The sequence below is a fragment of the Artemia sp. Qi Xiang Cuo genome, chromosome 5, assembly GCF_049724085.1.
Source record: "Artemia sp. Qi Xiang Cuo chromosome 5, ASM4972408v1, whole genome shotgun sequence".
In the NCBI taxonomy this organism is placed as follows: Eukaryota; Metazoa; Arthropoda; class Branchiopoda; order Anostraca; family Artemiidae; genus Artemia; species Artemia sp. Qi Xiang Cuo.
The window spans coordinates 83,657,071-83,677,936 of record NC_142798.1 but is presented as its reverse complement, the minus strand read 5'-3'; the positions used below and the strand labels follow the sequence as shown (position 1 = coordinate 83,677,936).

The 20,866-nt window shown below is 35.1% G+C and overlaps 1 protein-coding gene across 2 annotated transcripts in view; it reads right to left on the bottom strand.

The window, feature by feature from the left end:
* The window catches only part of LOC148952640 (solute carrier family 12 member 8), a 213,786-nt gene that overhangs the window by 157,818 nt on the left and 35,102 nt on the right, over positions 1-20,866 (bottom strand). The window lies entirely within an intron of this gene.

Here is a 20,866-nt window from a genome sequence, read left to right as displayed (position 1 = left end):
ACACCCGCCCAGACACACAGGCAAAAAAGAGTGTTAGAGCCAAAAACAAATTAAACTGCAAATATTTATACACACAAACAGAGAAAGAAATGAATTGGAATAATCAAACACCCGCCAAGACAACCAGGCAAAAAGATTGAGAGAGACAAAAACACATACAAATATGTAGATTCAGAAACAAAAACCGAGAAGGATATGCATTGGAATAAGCAAACACCCGCCCAGACATACAGGAAGAAAGAGTGAGAAAGACAAAAACACTTACAAATACGTAGATTCAGACACACAAACCGAAAAAGACATACATTGGAATAAGCAAACACCCGCCCAGACATACAGGCAGAAAGAGTGGGAGAGACAAAAACACATAAAAATACGTAGATTCAGACACACAAACCGAAAAAGACATGCATTGGAATAAGCAAACACCCGCCCAGACACACAGGCAAAAAGAGTGAGAGAGATAAAACACATACAAATACGTAGATTCAAACACACAAACCGAGAAGGATTTGCATTGGAATAAGCAAATACCCACCCAAACACACAGGCAAAAAGAGGGAGAGAGACAAAAACACATACAAATACGTAGATTCAGACACACAAACCGAGAAAGACATGCATTGGAATAAGCGAACACCCACCCAGATATACAGGCGGAAATATTGAGAGGTACCAAAATGTAAACAAATACGTAGAATAAGACACACAAACTGATAAAGATATGCATTGTAAAAAGCAAAAGTCCACCAAGAAACACAGGCAAAAAGATTAAGAGAGATAAAAACTCACAAAAATACGTAGATTCAGTCACACATACCGAGACAGACATACATTGTAATAAGCAAACACCCGCACAGACACACAGGCAAAAGAGTGAGAGAGACAAAACACATACAAAACCGTAAATTCAGACACACAAACCGAGAAACACATGCATTGGAATAAGCAAGCACCCGCCCAGACACACAGGCAAAAAGAGTAAGAGAGACAAAAACACAGACAAATACGTAGATTCAGTCACACAAACCGAGAAATACATGCATTGGAATAAGCAAACACCCGCCCAGACACAGAGACAAAAAGAGTGAGAGAGACAAAAAACGCATACAAATATGTAGATTCAAACACACAAACCGAGAAAGACATGCATTGGAGTGAACAAACACCCGCCAAGACACACAGGCAAAAAGAGTGAGAGAGACAAAAACACGTACAAATACGTAGATTCAGACACGCAAACCGAGAAAGACATGCATTGGAATAAGCAAACGCCCGCACAGAGACAGAAGCAAAAAGAGTGAGACAGACAAAAACACATACAAATCTCTTGAGTCAGACACACACACCGAGAGAGACATGGATTGGAGTAAGCAAACACCCGCCCAGAAAAAAATGCAAAAAGAGTGAGAGAGATAAAAGCACATACAAATACGTAGATTTAGAAACAAAAACCGAGAAAGACATGGAGTGTACGCGACGGCGTATACATAGTGAGAGAGATATGCAAAGTCGACATAGCTTTACTTCATTTTTAAGGTTAACTTACACTAAGTTACGTGCGCGCACGTAACCTAGTCTAAATTAACCTTAAAAAATGAAATAAAGCTATGTCGACTTTGCATGTCTCTCTAACTATGCATGCGCCGTCGCGGGGTACACTATATTTTGCCTGTGTGTCTGGGCGGGTGTTTACTTATTCCAATGCATGTCTTTCTCGGTTTGTGTGTCTGAATCTACGTATTTGTATAATTTCGAAGTCCAAATAATTTCGAAGTCCAAAAAAATTTAGTTAAAAAAATAGTTTGTTTTTCATGAAAAAATTTTTAATGAGAATCATCAGTCCTCATTAATAGGAGTATGGGTATGCACAAGAATATGTTTTAAAATTTAAATCAAAAGTGTCATTCTATTTTTACGATATGATTTAGAGATGTAAAATAAAGTTAAATAATTTCGAAGTCCAAAAAAAAATTAGTTAAAAAAAATAGTTTGTTTTTCATGAAAAAATATTGAATTCGGACCATCAGTCCTCATCAATAGGAGTATGGGTATGCACAATAATGTTTTTTAAAATTTAAATAAAAAACTTCTTTATATTTTTCTTATATAATTCACAGATGTAAAAAAAAGTTGAAAAAAATACCATGTTAAAAAAAAGAAAAAAGTTGAATAATTTCGAAGTCCAAAAAAAATTTAGTTAAAAAAATAGTTTGTTTTTCATGAAAAAATTTTGAATGAGGACCATCAGTCCTCATCAATAGGAGTATGGGAATGCAGAAGAATATATTTTAAAATTTAAATCATAAGTGTCATTCTATTTTTCTGATATGATTTAAAGATGTAAAAAAAGTTGAATAATTTCAAAGTCCAAAAAAATTTAGTTAAAAAAATAGTTTGTTTTTCATGAAAAAATTTAATGAGAATCATCAGTCCTCATTAATAGGAGTTTGGGTATGCACAAGAATATGTTTTAAAATTTAAATCAAAATCGGCATTCTATTTTTCTGATATGATTTAGAGATATAGAAAAAAAATTTGAATAATTTCGAAGTCTAAAAAAATTTATTTAAAAAAAATAGTTTGTTTCTCAATAAAAAATGCTAAATTAAAACCATCAATTCCCATCAATAGGTGTATTGGTATCCATAATAGTGATATTGGACATTTAAATCAAAAGTGTTATTATATATTTCTTATATGATTTCTAGATTTAAAAAAAAGTTGAAAAAATGTTGAATAATTTCTAAGTACAAAAAATTTAGTCTATTAAAAAAAAGTGCTACTACAAACACTATTTTTCCAATATTAATGGTCATGACTAACATATCTATACCATTCTCATTTTGAGTTTGGAAAATATTAAATGTAAAGTTTTAATGTCTTAAGTATGTTTCATGTCATTATAAGAGATGTAAAAAAATTTGAAAAAATATATTATGTTAAACAAAAATAAGAAAAAAAGTTAAAAAGAACTTAAAAAAAAATAAAAAAAAAATGGCAGGGGGGCAAAAAAGTTGGGGGGGACGGGGCCCCTTGGATTTTGGGGAATAGGGGACCTTTGGAGGTTGACATCCCTGCTGGTTAGGGCCATTGGTGCTTATGATCCTTGACGGTTCGTACTCATATACACCTCACTACTTGATTTGTAAGGATTTCTATGGATTCTTCTGAATTTCTTTATTAAAATTCTTTTCTTGCCATCTACATCTATCTTAGTATCAACTTTTTAGTATACTATAACGTTAGACCCTATTTCAAATTGACAACACTGTTCAAACGCCACTTATGTATTATACAGAACACATCGAAGAAGTTAAGCTAGGTTAAGTCACACGACCATTCTATCCTTGCTATCCATTATCATTGACAGATGGTATTCCAAGTTTATAATAAATAAGCTATGAGTTAACAGCCCTAAGGGGATACCTTAACTGCTAATGAGTTTAACCCTTTTTCTTCACTTTCATACGATCCGATCACTAATTAGGACCATTCACATCCCTATTATTCAATCAAAAATTAATATCGTTCATACAGTCCAATTTGCAAATGCTATACCCTTTTTTGCAATTAGAGTTAGCTTTTACGCAAAATGACATAAAGCCAATTAAGCTATTGAATACCTTCTACCAGTGTCTCTTGTAGGCGTCAAATCTATTACGTATCTGAGCATATTCTTTGTATTGTTGATGCATTCCATTCCTCATTCTTTAATTATCCGTGACAAATTCTTAACCAACGGAATACCTATTCACAAATACCTTTTCGCAAAAAAATTCGAAAGTAGAGTTATTTTTACGCAAATGGTACAATTTTCAACTTAAAACCATTCTAACTATAGCATTCCATTTCCTCATTCTTTAATTACCCGTGACGCACTCTTAACCATCGGAAGTTTAATTTGGTTATTGAACTTAGAAGTAATTACCCTTTTCAAAAACATTAGTTGTTCTATTAATGAACCTGTGAAACGAAACCAGTCTGATTGTCCTACACAATCGCACTCCTAGTTCCAAAACGTGGGTGTTGCCTTAGAAATCCGTCTGGTAACTCATGTATCGTTCGTAGTAATAAGTGACTGTCCTTGGTAAGTCAATGTACCGGTTAGACTGCACTGTATATTCATGCCTCACGCGTAAGTTTCCATGTAAGTTTCATATTCCCTACACTATCACTACTCAAATTATTGTTTAAAATAAAAATTTTTAAACTGGAGAGACCTTAAATAAGAAAACAAGCTGCTAATTTAATACAGTATTTTACGATAAGGGTGCACATCCGTATGTGTGCAAACTGTTCGTGTCATTTATTGCTTTTATATGTCTTTATAAAAAAAAATAGAGCTTTCATTTGACTAGTCCTAAGGCTGATGAATTGAAGTAAATCTTGTCACGATTAAAGCATTTATGTCGCGCAAAAACCTAACTAAAAGTGCTCTAAAAATCAGCAGAAAAATACAGTACTTTTCTAACACAAACACTGTTGGACGGAGAAATTTAAATAATAAAAAACAAATACAGGTTGCGACAATAGACACCCCCCCACCCCTTAAAAATAAGGAGATAATGAATTTGACCATAGAAGGGCAATTAGCATAAAAACTTGTAAAAAGTTATTGAGTAAAACATGAAACATATAAATATAGGTTTAAAAAAAGACCTATTCTACTGAAAAGGCGGAAATAAAACCCTTAGGCTTCATTGAAGTAAATAATCAAAAAAGAAGGAATAAACGCGGTTCAAGTTGAAAATATAGCCAGACAAAATTAGAGGAAAAGAAAATGTATGGAGTCAGTTAAACTTTGTTATACTTACATATCGAAACTGACCGAACGAGACTACTACAAAAATTGTACTAATAAAGTAGAAAATAACCTGCGTCAATACTAAAGAGCCAGGTGGATATGCTTAAAGTAGACAAGAAAAATTATGCTCTCTTATGTGGGAGTTGTTTCCGGATAAATGGCTAGCATGGCATGAACAATTAAAAGAAGGCACATTAATAGCCTACAGGACCTAAGTTGAAGTTGAAACTTAAGACAAGACCGCTAAAAGTTGAACAGTTAAAGTGAAAATACTCATTATCACTTGTATGTCTAAAAATAAATTACTGTGTGCCATGAAGAAAAGGTATATTCTATGCAGAAGGGCCACTTTGTTTGATAACAGAATAGCCCAAGAGAAAACGGTGGCCACAAATCAAAAAGTGTGGTTATACTATAAATAATTAATTATTGTGTGTGCAGGTTCATAATAGTCCTTTTAGCTGTAGCTGATGACAAGAGAACCTATAAACGTTGTAAGGAGCTACTTAGAGTGCAAGCACAAGTCCATTAACAGTGTCACTACAGGTAAAAAGACGAATACCTAAATTTTGAACTTATCAAATAAAAGTTTTAAACAGAGCCTTGTCCCAAAAAGACAATGAAGCTGAAAAAAAGATAAGAAAAAGAAGCGAAAAATAAATGTTTACAGTCGTATATGGAAAATGTATATAGTGGTAACAAATGTAATTGAGAAAATATATACAGTTATAAAGGTTTGTTTTAAAACCTTTTATAAATAGGGAATTGTTATTGTAAAAAAAAAGAAAAAAAAATTGTAAATATAGAAATTTTAATAGCCAAGTCATTTTTAGGAACTATTGCCAAGCCCTTATATAGAGGCTAATCACAGTTCTCAATTATAGTGTATAAATCGATTAGTTAAAGTTGATTTTTTTTGTAAATATTTTAATTGCAGTTAAGACTTATTAGATAAAAGTCTTGACGGACTTATTTAAAAGTTGTAAAAAGAACAAATATTGCAGGGACTAAATAAATTGTGCTTTTTGTAGCATTCAAGAAGTATTCTACATTAATACTCTATAAGCAATTAACAAAACACTAATTTGAATTAATTCCTAGGCTAGTCTATACCATGATTTATTTTTTTAAATGCCTCAAGTTTTAACCAGTAGTTAAATATCTTATTTTATTTTGCGACTTAAAAAATATTTGTGTAAGTTATTACACAATGCTTGTATATATATACTATTTTTTTATTTTCTTTAAGTTTTAACTAGTGATTTAATGTTATATATAAATGTTTGACTTCGAGTCAACATTAAAAAAAATATTTTTATTGTGAAACAATCTGTTCATGGATGAATAATTCTTTATTAAGTCGAAGAGGATGATGAAACAAGTCACCAGCAAGAAACATAATGTTTCTATTTAAGCAGCGTTATGTGTAGATTAATTAAAAGAGAGAAAAGTAATTAAAAGTAATTAAACTTTACAAAATTGAGTATTACATATTTTAGATACAGCCTTAGTTTTTTTTTTGGAATTCAAATTTTTCGTGACATCCTGTCGGATCCATTTTTTCAATCATTTTTTGACGCATTTTTGGAAAGTAACAAATTTCGAAGCCAGTTCAATTGTAACCTGATACTAACAGCCCAAACCATAAGAAACCAAACCATAACTGATCAACTCAGATTTTGGAAACTGTATGCAGTATTACAGACTTTCCTAACAGTTCATCGTAAAGTGAGATCATCGTACAAGGTTTAATAATATATATATATATTCTACTGGGACTGGTTGTCCCAAGTAGACCATAAGTCTCAGAAAACTATGATAATATATAATATATAATAATATATAATAAGATACTTTGACACTTACAATAATCCGACAATATTCCAAAGTATTTTTAATAAGATAATAAACGGGCAGAGGTTCGCCCAGCAAGTCAAAGAGTTTGCCCCTCAGTCTCAAAAATCTGAGTATATTAATGAAAAACCAACCGCGTCCATCCGGTTTATTGACGTAGTTAGCCAGGAAATTGGTTATTGAGCAAATTCCCTCCAAGCTTACACATTCCAGGATGTGTATCTTTATCGTAATAAAAAGTGGTATTTCGAAACTCTGTATTTGCGTCTTAATATTTTTACTAAGTTCCAAATTGACTTAATTAGGAAGCTTTACCACACGAAACCTTTGGGCCATTCGAGCCATTTGCTTGAATGGGAACCTATTTCTGCTAGGATACCTAGAGTCCGTTTCAAAAGTCAGTTCTTTAATATATCCGTCATTGTCGTATATGCCCCAAACCGCAATGCCCCTGAATGCCATGCTGATATCTTCTACAGAACCCTAAACATAACTCTACAAAAAGTTTCAAAGAGAGATGTCCTACTCATTGCTGAGTATTTCAACGCCAGAATAGGCCCAAAAACAACCTTTGAAGAGACTGCAATTGACCCGTTTGACCCCTACGGTTCCCAATACTCAACAATCTAACGATAGCAAACACTTGGCTGAGACACACACCTTTGCATCTGATTATATGGAGGTCCAAAGACGGAAGAGCAAGTGCCAAAACTTGACTATATCCTCATATCCAAACGTTGAAAATTCACCATCTCAAATCGCTGAGTCTAGAGAAGGGTAGCCACTGGGTCTAAGAACGGGTCTGATTCCAACCTCCTAAAGCTTTCGATGAGCTCTCGCCTGTCTGCAAGACGGAAAACAAACCCACCCCGACGCCTAGACATATCCAAGCTCAAGGACTCAAGTGTATTGGAAGATTTTACAATGCAACTTTCTAATCGCTTTTGCACACTCGAGGTGGATGAATCAACGAACATCGAATACGAGTGGCAGATATTTCGTGATGTAATTAAATCATCCACTGAAGCCACCCAAGGTCACTAAAGTGGCAACGTAATAGATGGGTATAGGACAAATCGATTAAGCTGGCAGAGATGAAGAAAGCAATGGGTTTTCCAAAATACAATAAATTCAAGAAGCTCCAAAGAGAATGCCACTAATCAGCACGGAAGCATAAACAGCTCTTTTGGGACAATATTGCTAACAAAATGGAAGGTGCCGCTTCGACATCTGACACCCGAAAGATATACCAGCTTCTTAGGGGAGTGAAAGGATCAGAGAGAAAACTTAACACAACATCAGTACAGGATGAGAAAAGTAGACTCATTGCTGTAAAAGACCAAGTGACAAACCGCTGGAAAGAACACTTTTAGAATCTATTAAACCCTCCATTGCTGCCCCAAGTGCCAACCCCTATAGCCGATAAAATATATTTATGAAAGGGTTACCCTTTCACCGTTACTAGGAAAGGATCGTCCAATTTTAGTTTGGTGTTTTTATTTTAAGGTTTGGTTTTTACATTTTTATCAGTTTTATTCTGCACTGAGGACGGTCAAGCGGAGGTCTTGACCGAAATATTTGCATAATTTTTCAATTTTTTCACTGGCTGTTAATTGTCCTCGTTTCCTTTCTTCGCGATTTTTTTTTGTTTAGCATAAAATAGTCCAACGATGGAGAATCATATCTCATTATATTGTCAATTGTTCTTTGAGAAAATTTTTTCCGTTGAAGAGATAACTCGTGAAAACAGTCATCTAAAATCAAATGTTTTTACGTAATCACAATATTCGTTTTATCTCTCTCTTTCTGAAGTTTATTTATTCTTGGATCTCAATACTCTAACTGATGACCCTACACGAGACACATTTCGGTTCACTTAAATAACATTCACTAACCTACTTTAAAAAATCTAACAAAAAGAAACAGAACGATCTTGATTTTGGAGCAGTCATATTGTGAGTATAAAAACAACAAAGATATATTCCATATACAATTACTGATATAACTTACTCTCCTCAGTATGCTTAACTATTGTATTTAAAGCACTTTGAAGTCTATGTATATGCACTGTATCGACTTGCAGCGAAGCTTAATTGTTCCTCCAATTTAAATTTACTGAATGATATCCCGTAATTTGCATACACTTCATCCCATTCAAGACAAAGTCGAGATCCTTTTTTGTGATTTCTACTGCAATGTTTAGTACTCTTGCATCATTGCTCGTGCTGCTGCTGCCACTATCAACTTTTAATAGTGTAAACATACTATTCATTATCGCAAATATATATCTTGGCAAATATAAACAAGTATAGTCAAACTGTTCTCTCTCCTTGAATTCTATTCTCCCACTAATATCAACTATACTGAAAACCTTCCTTATATTAGTTGTGGTTGCTATGAGCGGCTGCTAAGACCTCTTGGGGCTATTGCGTAAGTCTTGGTTAAAATTTTCTGGAAGTACAGGTCTGACGTCACTCCAGTTTGTTTGTATTATGCTTAGAAACATCTCTGATTGGCCTAGAAATGGGTGTGTGATCTTGTATAGTTCAAATGTCAATACCGACTTCTACTTATATATATATATATATATATATATATATATATATATATATATATATATATATATATATATATATATATATATATATATATATATATATATATATATATATGTATACTATCTCTTTAGAGGAGCAATAATTATTTATGTATGTTTTTTTTCTCAAAAATGAGAATATTTTTTGGGGGGAAAATTGGCATCCTGGTATTTTCTGGGCTAAAAAAGAACGATCTATGTAGGGTACTATGATCTACAACACAAATACAGCCGGTGAGTTTTCATTTAGAGAGCCTGTTTCTGCTGTACTTGACCTCCATGCTCTTCCAGTGTCAAACACTTTCGTAGAGCGTGTGTCCGGTGTCATGAATTGTGTAAAAAAAAAGCTAGAAACAGAATGGGTTTTAAGTTGTTCTCGTCCATCTTAGTTATTAGAGGATGCTTTTCTGAGGACGGAATAAGTTGTCAAACCTTTCTTTCGTCAAAATCCATATTGCAGAGGATCTTTGATATTATCTTAGTCCTTTTGACATTGCTTAGGTTTTAACCTTGAGTAACAATAAAACTTTATTTAATTGTGGTTTCAGCCTGATTTTCTTTTACTCTAGGTTTTGAACATACTCGATAAAGACTGAATGCCTAATAATGCATAATAATTAAGTACATACACCCCATGGATTAAATGGGCTTATAGAACAAAGTTGAAACTTAAAAACAAACAAAATTATCCCCCCCTACTTGTGCCGTCATTAAATTGACTAGCGCTTTACTGCAAGCAAGAAAATGGAATAAAGGTTGTTCTCGTACTGCTAGAAAAAAACACTCACTTAGTGGGCAGTACCTATTATCAATTATCGTCCCTGAGCCCCTGGAGCATATTTATCTGGTAAATCTGGACGTGATATTTTGGAATTTGGAAGTGATATAGTGAAATTTGAGAGTGATACAAGCATGAAACAAAACAGTGCAGAGCCAGAGGTGCATTTTCTGTTTGTTACTAGGTATTCTTTTAAGCTTACATAACAATGTTTTTTAATAAGATTAGGGTATGTATGCAATAAACCAAGTGTGTAAAGAACAATTTGCCTTTATATATATATTTCTTTCAGTGAAGCACTTGTCAATTTTAGTACGGCATACTTGGAGGGGCTGTTATTTTTGTTTTTTCAGAGAGCTCTTTTTGCTTTTGACCTATACTTATGTGTAGATTATCTAATATGCCGATTGCATTTCTTCCTCGTTTAACCCACCACAGGACTATAATAGGGTTATAATAGCGTTCGCTATTTTGGGCTAGTGATTACGCCTGTTTGGGCTATACGCTCTGCCCAGGGCTTCCAATCCCAAATCTCAAAATTCGGGGACAAGTCTTAAGAATTCGGTGATTTTTTCGGGGAAAAAATAAAAAACAGAATGGAATTTCGTTGCGAAAATTTGGGAGCCCAAATTGGTTTTAGCTTCGCTTTGAGGCTCATGTAGGGCTTATATATATATATATATATATATATATATATATATATATATATATATATATATATATATATATATATATATATATATATATTTATATGTATACTATCTCTTTAGCAATTTTTCATTAAGTCATTAATCTCAGTGATACATTAATAATATTTAAAAACAGAAACAAATGTTATTTGCGGTTTCTAGATAGGTACGTTAATTAGACAAAATTCAACCTATAAGTAAGGGGCAACATTAAAACTTAAAACAAACAGGAACTAAATTAAAAAAGGATATTTAAACTTAAATTAAAATACCCCCCCCCCCAAAAAAAAACACACCCCCCCGCATAAGTTATTCCCCCTCTGAAAATATCTCCTGCAGAAAATGCCCTCCCCCCAGAAAATACCCACCCTCCTTGCGGAAAATACCTCCTTGGAAGATTATTGTTTGCTTCTAATATGCTTTCCTTTCTTTTAGTTAGCTCATAATTACTATATAGTCACCAACCCACACCCCTGCGGCTGTCCTTGTTCCAAATGTAGTAGGCTACTTACTGAAGCCTCATTTTTATGTCAGCCCATCCAATGCCTGGACATGAAGGCTATAGGCTACAAATCATACAAAACTTACTTATTCTTTTTCTTCACACAAACAGTATTTGGCATTATAAACCAACGGTTCGTGATAAATAAGTTTGGGGTTAAAGGGACAAAAAAAGGTACCTAGGTTACGTATTAGTATATGCTATACTTTACCCCCACCTACCCCCTAATGTGCAAATATATAACCCAAATTTGTCCCCAAACTATTATATTTTTATCACATTTTGTTTTATTTCATTAGCGTTAACCAAACTTCACTTCTTGCGTGTTGCCCGGTTACTAAACAAGTACCGTAATATTTGCTTCGGATACTCCCTGGAGGTGACACCGTCATTCTCGGGGAAACACATAGATTTTAGGGGAAATCCCCGAAATTCAGGGATAGTGGAAGCCCTGGAAGTGGCAACCAGTGCCTACCGGCAGTGATGCCAAACTTGGTACAATTGTACCATTTTTGTACATTTCACCTCTACTGGTACAATTTAGTACAATCCAACAAAATATGGTATATTTTACAAAATTGTGGTACTATTCAGTATTTTTGTACCTATGTTTGTATTCTTTCATCTACAAATGTATTATTTCACCCTGATCTGTTCAGCATAGTCAAGATAAGAGACAGACAAGCAGTCACCAATTTTCCTTTTTTCGTAAACAGACACTTCTGGCGTCCAAAGGTCGACGAAAACATCTACGAATGGTAAATGTAGTTACCAAACTTTGAAAGCAGTGAAAGTTATCTATAGATAGTTTATCATCCTTTCATCCTAGGGTAGAACTAACATAAATAGTATTATTGTGGGTGGGGCACTCGCAATTGAGTCAAGGTCTAGAGCTATGAAATAGATTTGATGCATTAATAAATATATATTGTTGTCAGATATTAGATAATCATCCCATTGTTTATATTTGAGCCTCTTAACTAAAATGGCTGCTGACCACTGTGTTAGGTGCTGTGAACTTGAGTGCCTCTTCTTTCTCTGAATGAGATGACACATGGTTTCAGTCTGCATTTGATTACTCAGATTCTGGAACAGGAAAGGTGTCCTATTTCAGGCAAATTGGAGACTCATGTAAATAATGGGCTGTACATGTATCAGTGATTAAATTAAAAAAAAAAGTTTTTTCAACTGAAAGTAAAGAGCAACATTAAAACTTAAAACGAACAGAAATGATTATAGACGGCACAATCGTGCTGCCTAAGTAAAGAACGATGTTGGCACAGTGTATATTTTTTTTCCTTTAGTCCAGGGTACTTCGTATCGAAGGAGTTGTCGTAGAAACATGGAAAAGGGCTCATTCGATTGGAAATAGGAATGGCTAATACCCTTTTTAATAATTGAAAGTGATTGAAGGGAAACTAATCCTCCTCCCCCGCCCAACCTCCCATTTGCCCATTATGTTTGAAAACTAAAATTTGCCGTAAGATTAAATCAAAATGAACAGTGTTCATTTTTAATGCTAATTCCCAATAAGGCATCTCAGCAGTATCCCAAGGATGACTGAGGGTACTATGTTCAAATTTGTGGGGCTATTTCTGCTCTTAAAATTTAACTAAATCAAAATAGCGTAAGTGTATCCAAGCTATTAAAGAAAGTAAACAGATTTTTTTGCGAAGGGTATAAAGTTTTCCATTTCAGGTCAATTAGAGGAGGTATGAAACTAAATTAAACACTAATCTTTGTGTCCGGATTTTTAAAAGAGTGTATGTTGTTAATAATTGATGAAAACTTTTCTTCGGCACTCAAATAGCAGGCCAAACTATAAAGTCTTAAAAAAACAAAAAGATTCAAACTATTATTTTCTTTTTCCCTGAAAAGATTATGTCAATATAAAACGAACAGAAATTAATTAAAAAAAAACTTTTCCCACAAAATAAGTTTTCAAAGAAAAGTAAAGAACCCCATTAAACCAAAATGAGCAAAAATAAAATCAAATAATCTACCAAGCGTCAAAATTGCATCGATAAATAAATGAAACCCAAAACAAACAGAAATTACAATAAATAACCGAGTCAAACTCAAAACAAGCAGAAATTAGCATTAGTAGGGCTCAAAACCCCTATGCCTTCCGAAGGCCAGAACATAATTTACGATTTACTTAAAAAAATACAAATGAATGTTCATTGTCAGTTTAATATACATATACTGATATTTACTAATCACAAAGTTAATATTATTTGATTTAATAAAGTTATAAAAGTAAAAACATTTATATTTTTTCAGTCAAGTACAACTTATGTTCTGGCCTTGGGAAGGCATAGGGGTTTTGAGCCATACTCATGTTGATTTCTGCTCGTTTTAAGTTTGAAAAAGTTTGCTAAAGTTTACCAAGTTTATAAATGGTCGTAAATGGCCAAAAACAACGACTTTTGTTGGACAGAAGTAAAATGTTTCTGTTGTAATATTTGAAACTCCGAACAATTTCTTCAAGTACTATCAGGAGTAATGTACTGTATTAGAAGAGAAAGAAAAAAAAAGAATGGAGAAAGAAAGTGAATGAAAATGTCTTATGCAAAATTTTCATAGATAGTACTTTACGTCACCGACGATCCGCGTGTTACGCGAAGCGTAACACGCGGAAAAAAGTTTGAGATATGGTACATTTTTTTGTCTTTGGTACATTTTTCATGGAAATTGTGTTGCATTTTGTTTTGAGGTGTTGGTAACACTGAGAAGTAGCCCCTAAAGTTTGAAAATAATACCCTCAGTCGTTCTTGGGATGCTGCTGAGATGCCTTATTGGGAATTAGCATTAACACAGTGTGTTTTGATTTAATCTTAAGGCAACGTTTAGTTTTTAAACAAAATGGGTAAATGGGAGGGTGGGCATTTGACGGAGGCTGGTTTCTCTCCAATCGCTTTTGGCTATTAGAAAGGGTATTATCCCTTATTATTTTAAATCGAATGAGCCCGTTTCGGAGTTCCTAAGACAACTCCTTCAATACGAAGTGCCCTAGACCAGGGCACTTCGTATCGAAGGAGTTGTCTTAGTAAAGTAATAGTAGTTGAAAGTAATTGGAGGGCAACTAACCCCTCCACCCATAGCCCTCCAGACAAGGGTCGTAAGTTATTCATTTGGGGCATTTAACGTTTTCAATCAAATGAGCCCTTTTCGAAGTTCCTAAGACAACTCCTTCGATACGAAGTGCCCTAGACCAGGGCACTTCGTATCGAAGGAGTTGTCTTAGTAAAGTAATAGTAGTTGAAAGTAATTGGAGGGAAACTAACCCCTTCTCACGCCCACCATTACAGGGTGTCCCCCCTCCCACCCCCCTATAAGGGTCAAAAGTTTGCTTCCCGTCGACTCGAAACTTATATACTCAAGTCTCTAGGCTAAGGGGCCCCAACGAACAAGAAAAAAAAAAATAATTGGTATCTATCCTGGCCATTTTCTATGGAAGGGATGGTTGTAGAAAATTGGGTCAAAATTCTGAGAATATCTCAGTCAAAATTCTGAGATAGCCATTTTGTTCAGCGTAGTTGATTTCCAGATAGAAAATATCTTTTTTTGAGGAGGACACTCTCCCACAACCCTCGGGGCAATGGTTGTGTTATGCCCTAAGGGCATATAAGGTTTTTATAGAAGGCGCTGATATAGAAACTACAAAAAGGGTTCATTTTATTAGAAACTCAAAGAGCTATTACTCTCTTTAATAGTTGAAAGTTATTTGACGGCAACTAGCCCCCACGCCTATCATTCCCCTAAACACATCCAGTCAGAATTTTGAGATAGCCATTTTGTTCAGCGTAGGTGATTTCCAGATAGAATATATGTTTTTGAGGAGGACACTCCCCCACAACCCTCGGGGCATGGATTGTAAGTTATGCCCGTGGAGGCATAAAGGGTTTTTATAGAAGCGTTGTGGTGGAAACTTCAAGAGAGGCTCAATCGACTAGAAACTCGGAAGGCTATTGCACTTTTTCCTAGTCGAAAATGATTGGAGGGCAACTCCTCCCCCACGCTCCACTTTTCTCCAAAAATATTGAATCAAAACTTTGAGATAGCCATTTTGTTCAGCGTAGTTGAAAGGTCTGGAAATTATGCCTTTGAGGATGACAACCCTCCCCCCATAGCCCTCAGGACAAGGGTCGTAAGTTATGCATTAGGGGCATTTAACGTTTTTGTAGAAATTTTTGTAGTAAAAGCTTCAAAAAACCTCGTTTGATGGACATTGAGGATTAGTGCCTTTTTTATTAGCCGAAAGTGATCAGAGGGTAAATGTCTCCCTCCATGCCTATCATTTTGTCAAACACTTCCAGTTAAAGCTTTTATACAGCCATTGTGTAAAACTTATCGGAAAGGTCTAGAAATTATCTCTTCCAGTATAAAAATACACCCAGTTCTCAGAGCAAGGGTTATAAGTTTCTCCGCGGGCAATTATAGGGTTTTTATAGAAAATGTGGTTAAATAAACTTAAAAGGGGGCACATTAAATTGGTTCTAAACCCTTTGCTTTCTAAAAGCAAGAATATAATTTGTACTTCACTGAAAAAATTCTTTTAAATGTTTTCACTTTTATAACTTTAAGATATCAAAAATTAATTAAGATTTTACAGAATAAATATCAGCATTATGCATATTAAACTAACAAAGCACATTTTTTCAGTAAATTCGTTTAAATTTTTTTAAGTGAAGTACAAATCATATTCTGGCTTCTAGAAAGCATAGGGTTTAGAAACCTACTCAGTTTAATTGCTGCTCCTTTTGAGCGTGCCTTGTTTTAATTTCTGTTTCTTTTGGGTTTCATTTATTTATTGATCGTGATTTGTGGTAGTTGTACGCTTGGTAGATTATTTGATTCTATTTTTGTTCATTTTTGGTTTAATGGAGTTCTCTACTTTTTTTTTGAAAAACTTATTTTGTGCAAAAAGTTTTTTTGATTATCATACTCAAAGACCTAATTTCTAAAACTTTTAACTACGTTGAACAAAATGGCTATCTAAAAATGTTGATTGAATGTGTTTGGGGAAAAGGTGGGCGTGAGAGGGAAGTTAGTTTCCCTTAAACCACATTTGACTATTAAAAAGGACACTAGCCCTTTGAAATTCCGATTGAATGAGCCTGCTTTCAAGTTTCTACGACAAAGATTTCAACAAAAACCTTATATGCCCCCAGGGCATTGCTTATAACCCTTGCCCTGAAAACTGTGGGGGAGTGTCCTGCTCAAAGATATAACTTCCTGACCGTTAAACTGCGTGGAACAAAATGGCTATCTAAAAATTTTGATTGGATATGTTTGGGGAAATGGTGGGCGTGGAAGAGGAGTTAGTTGCCTTCCAATCACTTTCGACTATTAAAAAGAGCACTAGCCATTTCAATTTCCAATCGAATGTGCCCTTTTTGAACTTTCTATTCCTACGCGTTCTACATAAATTAAATACGCCATTAGACCTCAAATTAAAACCTTTATCCTGTCAGAGTTGGGGATGTTTCGTTTTCCAAAGAACTGTTTCTGTTAGGATATCTTTAAAACGGAATAAAATGGCTATGTTACAATTTTGATTGGATGTGTTTGAGGAAAAGGTGGGCGAGAGAGGGGGGCTAGTTGCCTTCAAATCACTTTCGACTATTAAAAAGGGCACTAGACCATTGAATTTCCAATCAAATGAGCCCTTTTTCAAGTTTCTATGAAAAAGATTTCAATAAAAACTTACATGCCCCAGGGCAAAACTTATAACCCTTGCCCTGAAGACTGTGGGGGGACTGTCCTGCTCAAAGGTATAATTTCCTGAACTTTAACTGAGTGGAACAAAATCGCTTTCTCAAAATTTTGATTGGATGTGTTTGGGGTAATCATGGGCATCGAAGGGGTGTTAGTTGCCTTCCAATTACTGTCGACTATTAAAAAGGAAACTAGCCATTTCAATTTCTAATCGATTGAGCCCTTTTTGAAGTTTCTACAACAACGCGTTCTATCAAAACTTTATATGCCGCCAGGGTATAACTTAAAACCCTTGTCCTGAGGGCTGTGAGGGGGTTGTCACCCTCAAAGACCTAATTTACAGAACTTAAAACTACGTTGAATAAAATGGCAAACTCAAAATTGTGATTGGGTGTGTTTGGATAGAAGATGGGCGTGAAAGGGGGGTTAGTTACCCTCCAATCACTTCCGACTATTAAAAAGGGCACTAGCCATTTCAATTTTCAATCGAATGAGCCTTTTTTGAAGTTTCTACGACAACACCTTCTATAAAAACCTTATATGCCCCCAGGGCATAACTTACAACCCTTGCCCTGAGGATTATGGGGGAGTGTCCTCCTCAAAAATATATTTTCTATCTGGAAATTAACTACACTGAACAAAATGGCTTTCTCATAATTTTGATTGGCTGGGTTTGGGGGACAGTGGGGCATGGGGGGCTATTTGCCCTCCAATCACTTTAGACAGTTGAAAAGGGTACTAGCCCTTTGAATTCCCTATCGAATAAGCCTTTCATGAAGTTTCTACGACAACGTCTTCTATTAAAACCATATATGCCCCCAGGGCATAACTTAAAACCCTTGCCCTGAGGGCTATAGGAGAGTGTCCTCCTCAAAAACATATTTTCTATCTGGAAATTAACTACGCTGAACAAAATGGCTATCTCAAAACTCTGATTGGATGTGTTTGGGGGAGTGATGGGCGTGGGGGGCGGCTAGTTGCCCTCCAATCACTTTCGACTATTAAAAAGGGCACTAGCCTTTTGAATTTACAATCGAATAAGTCTTTTTTGAAGTTTCTACGACAACGCCTTCTATAAAAACCTTGTATGCCCCCAGGGCATAACCTATAACCCTTGCCCTGAGGGCTGTGGGAGAGTGTCCTCCTCAAAAAAAGATATTTTCTATCTGGAAATCAACTACGCTGAACAAAATGGCTATCTCAGAATTTTGACTGGATGGGTTTGGGGGAATGATGGGCGTGGGGGGGGCTAGTTGCCCTCCAATCACTTTCGACTATTAAAAAGGGCGCTAGCCACTCCAATTTCCAATCGAATTAGACTTTTTTTAAGTTTCTACGACAACTCCTTCGATACGAAGTGCCCGGGTATGGAGAACAAAAAAGAAAAATAAATAATATATTGTGCCCACATCTTTCTTTACTTAGGCAGCGCTATCGCTCTGCCTATGAGGCTAGCTACCGCTGCAACCCGGATCAACAACCTTTAGCAGTAAAAAGGCTTGCCCGGATTAAACAGATTTTGTTTGAACTTAAGTAATTGTTAAAGTATTATCATGAGCCTTCAGTAGTAAAAAAACATCTGTGAAATGTCCCAAACTTGTAATTTTTCATATATATATTACCATTATCCTTCAGCAGTAAAATGGCTTATCCGAATTAATCAGGTTTTGTTCAGACTAAGCCAATCGTTAGTTTATTATCATGAGCCTTCAGCAGCAAGATAACTTGTTTATCTTAATTAGATTTTTTTAACTTGATTAATTTTTAGTGTATTATGATGAGCCTTCAGGAGTAAAATTACTTGTCCGAGGTAATCAAATTTTGCCTGGACTAGAAATTTTTAGCATATAAGGATTAAAATGAATTTGTCCGAACTTGTCATTTTTAATATATACTTAAAATGACCCTTTAGCTGTAAAATAGATTGCCCTAATTAGTCCCAACTCTAGACATTTTAATATATAACATGTACTTTTAGCAGTGAAATGACTCATTGGAGTTTGTCTGATTCTGTCAGAACTCCACTCCCATTTAAAGTGTCATCATATTATTGTGAGCCTTTGGTAACAAATTAAGTTAATGAAGTAACGATATCGAAGAAGACAAGAGGCTTCTTGCATCACCTGTCTTTCGTCTATAATGTACTTCCAATAAGATTATCCAAACCTTAAAGATAAATGGACACGAAAAATTCGAAATCCATTGAAAATCACAAGAGTTTTGCTATATGTTAGACCTTTGGTTCTGTACGAATGCGAAACATGGTCGGTGAAGCAACTGCATGAATATGCACTGAAGGTGTTCGAGCATACTTGTCTACGAAATATCTTCAGGATACATCTGTGTGACCAATTATCCAATGTGGATATGCGATGAATGTGTGGCTTCAAAAGAAACGTTGCCCTCACAAAAAAAGGAATGCCGACTGAAATGGTTAGGCATGTTTTACAGAAGCCATCAGAGAATTTGCCATGTCGAATTCTTCTAGCCGAGCCCCTCAGAACAAAAAGAGACACCAAGGAGGATAGCGGGAAAACTAGTGGAACTTGACCAAATCAGACCTTAAACCTATCGGGTGGTTCAGAAAGTTCTTACACAGATGGACAATCGAGCAGCTCCCGCTTGCAGAGCATCTGACAGCAGACCGCACTACATGCACTATAGAAGTCTTAATGATCCTCGATGAAGGGCAAGGTGGGACCATCTGATTCCGCCCCCAGTAAAGTAAGCAAGTATAGAATAAAGACGATATCTAGCCGGCCAACAGTCTAAGGCTAAACAAAAAACAGTTGTTGTACCCCAATTGGGCAAGAAGAGCTCATAAGGAAAGATTTAAAGAAAATTGGAACTTTTAGGGAGGGTGTGGAGGGAGGCCTTGAACAGAATGGGACGGAGGAGGAGCGTGCGTGGCTGTGTTGGCCTCAGGTGGTTTGGTGCTGCAGTGAGTCGTTAGCAGCAGTATTAGTAATAAAGACGTCATGACAAAGAATTTTTTTATTGCAATTAAGAAACTCATAAAAGAAAAAATTGATAAACAATTAACACTTGGTAGACATATACACGAAATATTAATAATTACAACAAAGAATTTACAAAAAACTACGTTTTTAATCTTCTTAATATTCCTTTTCTGTTTTATTACCCTTCAAAATGGTACTCTCCCACATGTATAGTAATTCTCTTTCGTTTTTTTTTTTTTTAGCGAATATTTGCTTATTCCACTTGATTTCATCATGTTAATTTACTGCAACTTTCTGAGAGATGGCGCGCACCTTACCTGACTTACCAAGTTCTTCCCATACATCCTTTATTAAAATCACCGTAGACAGGTTATTGACCTCAGAACCATAGAGGTAACATGATAGGCATGGACTTTTAAGGCCTAATGCAACCTCCACCTTCTTTAAGAAGGATTTTCTCACTCAAAGGCAACAGCGTCTTCAATTCGTCCTAGCTTCTACTCACATTGTTATATCAGTTCATATTTGTGCTGAATATAAAACATTAAGAAAATAAATTACACAACAACCAAAAACGCAGTAAATTGCCAAGTCAATCAGAGTCCCATTCTTTAATTCTAATTACATCCCTTCTTTAACCCTACCCCCATAAAAATAGACGTAAATTCGAATTTGCAAAAGAGACCGTTCCCTCTTTTGCTACCACACACTAATTTTGGACAAAATATATCGTAAAACCTCTAAAATCCTTTTAGAAAGAAACCGAGACATAGAAAATTATATATCTAATACTCTATATATTCTGTTAGACTTTTTTTTATCGAAAAGTAGCTCTCGCCTCGAATTTAAAATAAAAATAAAATAGGAAAAAAGGTATTACCGCCAAGATGTGCAATACTAACCGAAATATTTGTTTTGCTTTCTCTTATATTAAGTAAGTATATAATGTACAAAGTAGA